The sequence below is a fragment of the Tupaia chinensis genome, unplaced genomic scaffold, assembly GCF_000334495.1.
Source record: "Tupaia chinensis unplaced genomic scaffold, TupChi_1.0 Scaffold000567_1, whole genome shotgun sequence".
Taxonomy (NCBI): domain Eukaryota; kingdom Metazoa; phylum Chordata; class Mammalia; order Scandentia; family Tupaiidae; genus Tupaia; species Tupaia belangeri.
The window spans coordinates 58,607-68,943 of record NW_006160080.1 but is presented as its reverse complement, the minus strand read 5'-3'; positions in this window follow the sequence as shown (position 1 = coordinate 68,943).

Below are 10,337 nucleotides of genomic sequence, written 5' to 3'. Positions count from 1 at the left end.
AATTTTGGGATATGTACAATTATGGGAGAGAACAGATAATTCTGGGAGGGATAAACAATTATAGGAGAGTCAGAAGAATTTTGAGAGAGCAGTAAGGATTATGGGAAAGCATAGCAAATTATAAAAGGGCAGGAACTGTGGGACAGCATCAAGGATTCTACGAAAGCATGCAGGATTATGGAAGAGTATAGAGTACTATGGAACAGTTCTGAGGATTGTGGGATAACACAAAGGATTGTGGAAGAGTGGAGGACTATGGGAAACTGTGGAGAATACTGGGAGAACACCGAAGATTACAGACCATGGATTTGTGGAAGAGCAATAAGGATTGTGGGAGAACACAGAGGACTGTGTGAAATGTGAATTGTGGGAGAGCAAAGAAGATTATGGGAGGGTACTGAGACTTGGGGGGGGATTGTGGGAGGAAGGGAGATTGTGGGAGACCATGGAGAGTTGTGGGAGAACAAGGAGTATTGTGTAAGAGCATAGAGCTCTGTGGGAGAGCAGTGACGATTTTAGGAAAGTCTTGAAGAATGTGAAACAATGTAGATTGTGGAAGAATGTGGAAGATAGTGGGAGAATGTGGAGGATCCTGGGAAGTGTGGAGGGCTGTCAGAGAGCTCCACTCCAGAGACAGAGGAAGAAGGAAGAGGCATCCCTTGTGTGGCATGGTCGAGCTGCAATCCCTTCTCTTCTTTCTTTCCATTTTGTCTGGATTTGGGGCACACATGTGTACATGTGTGCCTGTCATGCTTCTCAGGCCATAGGGTCTAGGACTTGAACTGTGTATTAGTCTGTGTGGGATTCAGCTCCCTTAACCAGCATACTACAGGCTGTCCCCCACCCCATTACACTTTTATGGTGGCCAGGCTAAGTCCTTCGAGCTCAGCTGTGAACACCTAGGGCCTTGCTCCTGCTCTAGATCAGATCTATACCCCGTCCTGTATCCACTACTCCTCTCTAAGGCTGCTTCCCTGGCTTACCCCTTGGGTTCATCAATGGACACTCTACTCCCACCATAGCCAGGAGTCCCTGGAAGCCAAGGGACCACCTGGGAGGTAGGAGAGAACAGATCTTCATGGTACATAGGGTAAAAGGGGGTGTGTTTTGGGCAAGAAGGGAATGGCCAGGCAGAGCCAAGGGGGGGAGTAGCTTTGCAAAGTATGATCCTGGTCATAGGGAGTACAGGGGCAAGGTGAGACAATGGCCCATATCTCCAATAGAGGGCAGGGGCACAGAAAAGCTCAAGGAACCATTTGTCTGCATCTCCCACAATTCTTTGTCTTTCCCCAAAGTCCCTGCATCTCTCACAGTTCTTTCTTTTCACTCACAATCCTCACTGCACTCTCACATTCAGGCCCCAGAGCTTGCTCTTGCGGCATCTGTATACAACAGCCCCACACCCTATCTGTGGTTTTGTTTCCCTAGGTGTCAGTCACCCACAGTCAATTGTGGTGTGAAAAATTAAATAGAAAATTTCTAAAATAAACAAACAGTAAGTGTTAAATTGTGCCATTCTGACTAGCCTGATCCATATGCTACCTATCTATTAGTCACTTGGTAGCTGGCTCCATTATGAGATCCAGTATCTGTCTCAGTATCACAGTATTTTTGCTCAAATAACCCCTTATTTTACTTACTAATGGCTCCAAAGTGCAATAGTGATGCTGGCACATGGTTATAATTGTTTTATTAACTATTGTTGTGTACTGGTTATTGTGTCTAGTTTGTAAATTAACCTTTATCATCGGTATGTAGATACAGGAAAAAAAACAGTATACAGTATGCAAGGGGTCTTCAAAAGTTCACAGAAATACACAGTAGGAAAACAACTCTGCATGAATTTCAAAATGATTTTGCACCAGAATAAACTCATACTTTAATTTGAAATTTCCGTGAACTTTTTGAAGTTCCCGGGTGTAATTCTTCATATGCCACCAATACAGGTTTCATGACTGCGTATTAGTTCCCTTCTCTCCCCACCTTCCATCTATTTATGCGTTGAAGACAGTGGGAATATTCACAACGTTGAACTAGAATAAGCACAGAGGAAAAACAGCAATGATGAGACTAGCTGTATAGCCTAGTGGTTAAGGGAGCTGGATCCCGCATGGCTGACCTCGCATTTTGAATCCTGGCCCTCGCACCTTAAAAATATACCAGGTCTGTGTGTGCGTGTGTACCCAAAAATCCCAACAGAAAAAATACAAAAAAGAGGGACCAGCAGGTGGCGTGGTGGTTAAGGGTGCTGGACTCCCACATGACCTATTGCAGTTTGAGTCCCTGACCTGGCAGCTGGCTTTCTCTCTCTCTCTCTCTCTCTCTTGCTCGCTCTCGCTCTCACTCTCACTCTGTCCCTCTCTGGTCAAATTAAAATAAACAAATAAATAAATAAAGTTAAATAAAATAATGCTTAAGAAAAAATATTAAAAAGAAAATAAAAGAACTTTACAACAAAATGTTTTTATTAAGCTCACCCTAGAACTGAGAATCTATCTCATTTATATAAAATGTTTTAAATGTAAGTCATCACTTGCCTGAAAAAAATAACAAGAAATGGAACCAAAGATAGCCTGTATAAGTGTATAAGTGATTGTGTTAATTTTTCTGTGGTAATAGTTTGTCACGTTCCACAGATGATTTGAGATATCGTACAAAACTAAACACAATACTGCCTCAAAATGATAGGGAAGACACGAAGGGAAATTTAGAGGAAAGCAATGCAGCCAGTGATAAAATAAACACTCGAGTAAATAAGCCTGAATGCTTTCCTTCTGAACACAGAGGAAAATGTCCTTGTTAAAGATGGGCCTGAGATTTGACTCTAAGCTTCGGAATGCCGTAGCAAGAGAGAAGAGCAGTCATTTCAAGGTTTTCCAGTGTCCATAAAATAAATGCCAGAGTTTTATCTGTTTGATTGACTGATTTTGAGAAGTACAGTTTTTCTTGATTGTTAGTACCAACAGAAATCCTGAATCCTTGTAAATAGGACGTTGTGAGCTAAGTGGGAAATAAGTGTCCTAAAGATGACACACAGTCCCCTTCCATGTAAACTATTATTACAATCACAACACACAATGCATAAAACCGATTCTATGAACTATTCAAACTTCCTGTTCAATCAGGCAGAATACACAGGTTCAGAATGGTCTGGCTTAATCCAGGGTAGCATTTAGATTATTGCTACCCAAGGTGACAAGTAAGTTTCAACTCAGCTCTGATCCATTTATAGTAGCTGCGTGAATAAACTATGTTGTGACTTTTTTGGCTGAGTCTAGGCTCAGAAGGAAAAAGTGCTGTGATTAATTAAGAATGTCTGTTGTGGGGACCAGCAGTTGGCATAATGGCTATGTCGCTGGACTCCCATTTAGTCGACCACAGTTCGAGTTCCAGACCTGGTGGCTTAAACTCATGCTGGGCGTGTGTGTGTGTGTGTACCCAAAATCCAGAAAGGAGAATGGAGGAGAAAGGACTGTGGCATGGCCATCCCTCTCCAGGGGGGAGGGGCGGTGATTTCTGGCTTTCTGTGTCTCTGCCTCTCTCTGTCTTTCTGGAGAACGCCTTGAGCCCTAGAGCAAAAACTTCTCCAAAAAAAAAGAATGTCTGTTGTGGGGCCGGCAGGTGGTGTAGTGGTTAAGATGCTGGACTCCCATGTGGCTGACAATGGTTCGAGTCCCAGACCCAGAGGTTTAAAACTTATGCTGGACATGTGTGTATGCATGCCCAAAATCCTGAGAGGAAAATGGAGAAGGGATTGCAGCATGGCCATCCCCTCTTGGGGATAATTTCTCACTTTCTGTCTCTGTGTCTCTCCAGCACACATGTGCCCTATTACAAAAATCTCTTATAGCAAAAGTCACTAAAAAAAAAAAAAAATGTCTGTTGTGGGTACAGGAGAGGTAAGTGTTTGCATACAACACCCTATGTGGCATCTGATTTGTAGGAACAGAGATCTTGCATGCAGGTCTTTTAACAGTCCTCCAAAAACATTTCTAACTATATGCTGCTGATAACTATCACAAGGTAGAGCACTGGCATTGTCATGGGCATTGTCACCAGTGAAAGCTAAGATCAGAAAATTGGAAATGTTTATTAATTTATATGCTTTATCGACCAGGAGAAAGATAGTTTAAGGTTATGTTATAAAAATGAGAGCGTAATGGCTATGTTGCTGGACTCCCACGTAGTCGACCGCGGTTCGCGTCCCGGACCCGGTGGCTTAAAACTCACGCTGGGCGTGTGTGCGTGCATGCCAAAGATCCCGAGAGGAGAATGGAGGAGAAGGGATTGCGGCGTGACCATCCCCTCTGGGGGATGATTTCTCGCTTTCTGTCTCTCTGTCTCTCTCTGTCTGTCTGGCGAGTGCACGTGCCCTATAGCGAAAAACCTCTCCAAAAAAAAAAAAAAATGAGAGCATCTAACCAAAGTGGTCCCTGGCCTAATGTCTCCTCCACTTTTTTATAAAGGCTGGGAGAGGAAGCAGAAATTGGCAGGGCTAAACACTTTTGGATAAATTCCAACAGGCAACCAACTAAGTGATTAAAGACTGAAAATCCTACCTTCATACATGGCTATGAGAACTTTAGCCTAGAGATACAAGGATTCTGTGACGAGACCATGGAAGACTTTCAGTGTAGAAGCCCAGAAGCAGTGTAAGGAATGGACCATCTAGGAGGAAGTATCAGAAGACTTGGGCCAGCCTTGTTTTTGGTGTATGGGACTCATTATGACTTACTGGTGCTCATTCATGGAATGAGACACACAGACAGGCACATATGCATCCCATTTAAGAAAGTGTCCTTTAAATTTCCACTTCCAAAATATAATGTTGGCAAGATTACACTCCCTCAGTTTGTCTGAGTTAATTTTTATTTCTAAGCAGAAGTGATTAACTTTTCCTGAAGTTAAAAAAAAAAGTTAGCCTTAAGTCAAAGTTCATAACAGTTATAGCTGTTAATTAACCTACAAAACCTGTTGAGCCTTTTGAATATTCTAATTTCATAATATTTTCTCATCTAAAAAAGGGAATAAAATATCAGGATGGACACACAAAAAAACAACATACAGCAACAAATACAAGTATTTTATGAGAAATATTCTATAATGCTCAGGAAAATCCTAATAAATTAAATGACTTTCTTAGAAATTGTAAAGATTCTAAATAGATTTAGAAAGAATGTGTGGGGGCCAGCAAGTGGCATGGTGGTTAAGGCGCTGGACTCACACATGGCTAACTGTGGTTTGAGTCCTGGACCTGGTAGCTTGCTTTCTCACTTTCCTTCTCTCTCTCTGGTGAACTCATGTGCCCCATAGCAAATTAAAAATAATAATAATAAATACAAGTAAATAAATAATTCTTTTAAAAAGGAAGTGTGTGTGAAAGAAGTATACGATCTGAAGTAAACGACAATGGAAGAAGTTAAAATTTTTCACAGAACTTCTTGTCCCACTATGCATGGTCCAGATTAAAAAAGGAAGTGTGTGTGAAAGAAGTATACGATCTGAAGTAAACGACAATGGAAGAAGTTAAAATTTTTCACAGAACTTCTTGTCCCACTATGCATGGTCCAGATTATTTACCTGAAAGTTTTTATTTCTTATGTTTTAAAACTATTAACATAGAAAATACTAGAAATATTTCTATAGCATATTCAAGGTTGTACTACAATGGCAAAAATAAAATCTTCAAGGGACCAGCAGATGATCACAATGGTTATGTTGCTGGACTCTCACGAAGTCAACTGCAGTTTAAGTCCCAGAATCAGTGACTTAAAACTCACACCAGAAAAAGAAAATTGGGATCAGCAGTTTGTGTAATGGCTATGTTGCTGGACTCCCATGTGGTTGACCACATTTCAAGTCCTAGACCCAGCAGCTTAAACTCACGCTGGGTGCGTGTGCATGTGTGCCCAAGATCCTGAGAAGAGAATGGAGGAGAAGGGATTGTAGCGTGGCCATTCCCCCTGGGGGGTGATTTCTTGCTTTCTGTCTGTCTTTCTCTGTCTTTCTGGTGAGTGCACATGCCCTATAGCAAAAACCTCTCCCCCCAAAAAAAAAATTCACACTGGGAACATGTGCATGTGTGTGTGCCCAAGATCCCGGGAGGAGAATGGAGAAGAAGGGATTATAGCGTGGCCATTACACCTGGAGGGTGATTTCTAGCTTTTTGTCTTGTCTCTCTGTCTCTGTCTCGCCAGTGAGCACATGTGCCCCATAGCAAAAAAAGAGAAGAAAATCTTCAAGAATTTTCACCTGGGCCTGGCCCTGTATCCTGGTGGTTAAGGGAGCTGGATCTGATATGGCTGACCACGGTAAGAACGCCAGTCCCAGTGGCTTCAAAAACATACTGGGTGTGTGTGTGTGTGTGTGACAGGATGGAGAGTTGGACAAGAACGGACTTCACCCCATTAGGGTGAAACATCTGTGCTTCTTGTCATGTGGCCATAACACTTTTTTTTACCTCTCTGTCTCTGGCGAGTGCACATACTCTCTGGCAATTGAACAAAAGATTTAGCACCTGAATAGATACCATCCAGTGAAAAAGACCAACCACAAAGCAAATTGCTTTTTAAAAAGGAATTTATTGGTCTCTCAAAGCTAGCTTAAAAATAGGGGTCACACCCCGCAGGGAGCATGCTTGCAGATCTTACCAGCAGCAGAGATGGAGGAAAATGACCAACACATCCATCTGCTCTGAAAAAATAAGCTCCCTTAAAGTTTTTTTGTTTTTTGGGTTTTTTTTTGCCACAGAGGTGTGTGTCCTTACATGCACATGTGCATGAGAGACAGGAAAGAGAAAGAACCTCCTAATGGGGCCTAGTCACAGTGAAATCCTTTTTTGTCCATTTCTCCATCCTGTCAGGATTTGGGGCACACACATACATGCACTCCATATGTTTTTCAAGCCCTGGGGCTGGGATTCAAACTGCAGTCAGTCATGTGGTATCCAGCTCCCAATATACAGCAGCTAACTGCTGCACTACTGGGTCAGCCTGCAAGCTCCCTTTAAGTGGTGAATTGAGGGGAAAAAGGAGTTGTTTGCCAAAAAAAAGAAAAAGTTTACATTTTGGGGCTGAGATAACAGAGGAGGGACTAGGGGAGATGGGAAAGAGATAGACTGAACAAGAGTCTCTTCTTCTTTGTATCAGCAGGGAGACTGCAAGTTCTGACACAAGTTACAATTGTCTGGAGAAAGAATATTCTGAAGGTCAGTCATGCAGTCAGCAAAAAGTAATCAGTAAGCAGACTGGTTAGCAGCTTTCTTCTTTGTCCTTTGGCCCAATTTGTAAAATTTAGTACAGCAATCATTTGTTTTTTTCTGAGTGAAACCTGTATTTTCACAAGACTTACATGCCATTCTTCTTCTGACAATAGGTCGAAAAATTCTGGGGCACACACATACATGCACTCCATATGTTTTTCAAGCCCTGGGGCTGGGATTCAAACTGCAGTCAGTCATGTGGTATCCAGCTCCCAATATACAGCAGCTAACTGCTGCACTACTGGGTCAGCCTGCAAGCTCCCTTTAAGTGGTGAATTGAGGGGAAAAAGGAGTTGTTTGCCAAAAAAAAGAAAAAGTTTACATTTTGGGGCTGAGATAACAGAGGAGGGACTAGGGGAGATGGGAAAGAGATAGACTGAACAAGAGTCTCTTCTTCTTTGTATCAGCAGGGAGACTGCAAGTTCTGACACAAGTTACAATTGTCTGGAGAAAGAATATTCTGAAGGTCAGTCATGCAGTCAGCAAAAAGTAATCAGTAAGCAGACTGGTTAGCAGCTTTCTTCTTTGTCCTTTGGCCCAATTTGTAAAATTTAGTACAGCAATCATTTGTTTTTTTCTGAGTGAAACCTGTATTTTCACAAGACTTACATGCCATTCTTCTTCTGACAATAGGTCGAAAAATTCTAGGGAAAAGAGCAGCAAAGTAAGTTCAGTAGCATATTGAAAATCATGAAAATTGAGGCACAGTGGTAGCACAATGCTCCACAGTGGTGAAGCCCTATGGGAAGATCTGCTTTATAACCTGAGGTCCCCCTGTACAAGTGGTGTGCATGACCATGCTCACAACCCTGGCTAGCTGAGACTGCGGGTGGATTACAATGTGGAGATCCTGATGGGGATGCCTGCCTGCTCTCTCTCTCTCTGTCTCTCCTCTGTCTCTGCATCTCTCTCCTTCATGAAAGAAAGAAACTTTAAAAAGTCAGAATAGTTCAAGTCAAAATATGAATAATAATCAAAATTTTAAAATCATCTATGGGTTGGATCAATGTAAAGATATTTATTAGTATCACATGTCAAAACACAGTTATTAGTATAATGATTAAAACCCAATGCTTATACTGATAAGATACTAAAAAAGCAGTGAAATATCAAAATAAATTTTTGATTAAAAGAATTTGTAGTGAACTAGGAATAAAAGGATACTTTCATCACAAGAGTCATATTTAACAGTGACTCACCAGGGTCCATGGAATAGGAGCATTCCCACTAAAGATGACAAGGGTTCATGTACTTACGCTATGATATAACCCTGTTCTGCTAGTGTCACTACAACAAGACCAAACAACATCAGCAGCTAGGTATCACTGTTGAAAAATAGGAGAGAAACTTCAAAATATATGCAGATGTGACATTAAAGGCAGGATTGCTTTCTGAGAAAATGCTAGCAAATAATAATCACATATCAAATTGACAGGTGAACTAACAAAAAAAGGTTCCCACACAAATTCATGCAAAACAAATGGAGAATTATGATCTATTGGGCAGATAAAAGGGCAAAGGATCAAATAAGCAATTTTCAAAAGAAGAAGCCCAATGACCATTTATCATGTAAAAATGTTCAGCTTCACTGTGAAACAAGGAATTGTAAATCAAAGTAGTATTTATATAGTGCTCGATCATTTGTTTTGCCAAAGGAGTTTTCAGGATTTGAGGATGAATAATATCTGGTGCAGGATAGTGGAGAATGGACACTCATACACTACACACACACATGTATATACATATATATACACACACACCATATTTTATATATATTATATTGTATATATAGAGACAATGTACATATACATATATACATATACACACACATATGTATGTCAGAAAAGTCATGGCACTTTCTTTTTTCAAAACAAATGGTCAAGCAGTACTTCTGGCAGCCTCTCCCTCTATACCTTTTTCTGTTCAGTGTCCTTGCCCCCAAGGCAAAGAAAAAGAGAAAAAGCTTCCTCATGTGGCATTAGCTAGCACAAACGGGCCATCTACAATAAAATACCACCCTTACTGAGGGGGGAAAGGACATGCCTGTCAAAGTGCTGCAGCAGTGTCACTGTTGATGCTTTTTCTTTGTTGCTTTATAAATCCAAGTTTCTATTTAACATCACAGTGGCCCAATCCAATTTTCTCTTCACGATTCTGGAAGGACAAGGTGGAGTTTGCGGACTGAATTCATGAAGAAGTTGTGCTGAAGAGGAAGGCCCTGACATAGGCTGACTGGCGTCTCCTAGAAGGCCCACCTGAGGAAAGATTCTGTCACACTCATTATCTTGCTCTTTGGAGCACCTCTGGGGTCTTGTTGCAATTTCAGTTTTGACCGGTGAAGAAGAAAAGATGCAGTGTGGCTCAGGGTTGTGGAGACGGGGTTCATGTGTAAGTCAGCCTCGCTGGTGGCACCCGGGCCACTCATCCCGCAGCTGGCTGTAACTTTCACACAGACCCTCAGTACGATGCTGCTAATGACAGCCCTGAGGTGTTGGAGAAAGAATCCGGTTCATGATCAATAACCCAGGTCGTGGTAGATAGCTCTTAATTACTGCCACACTGACCAGTGTGGCCTCTACACGTGACTACGCAAATCAATGGAATGAAACTGAATGGAAACTTCCATTCCTCAGCAGCTCTGGCCCCACCTCAAGTGCCCCATAGCCACCTAGTCAGTGGCTCCCATGTTGGCCAGCACAGCCTCAGGACACTCCCACATCACAGACTGTCCCAGTGGACAGCTCCACTCTGTATCATTAACTCCACTTTACACAACTGCCAGACCTCAGGGCTGAAGAAAGCCATCCCCTTTGTTTGAGTGGAAGCTCTCCTGGGGTGTTTACCTGGGGAGATGAGAGTCAGATCAGACCATTCTAGGAAGGGCATCCTTTGTTCAGAGAGAGAGGAAGGAGTGATGTTTGTTTCCCCAGTGGAGATAGCCTGACTGTGAACCACAGTTTCAGCCTGGTGGAACGTTTCTGCCAAGGAAAATCTCCGGAGAGGACTCAACTGTTTCTATAGTGCCCTTAACTAGACCCGCAGAAGGGGTTGGCAGTGCGATTCTGACTTTGAGTCA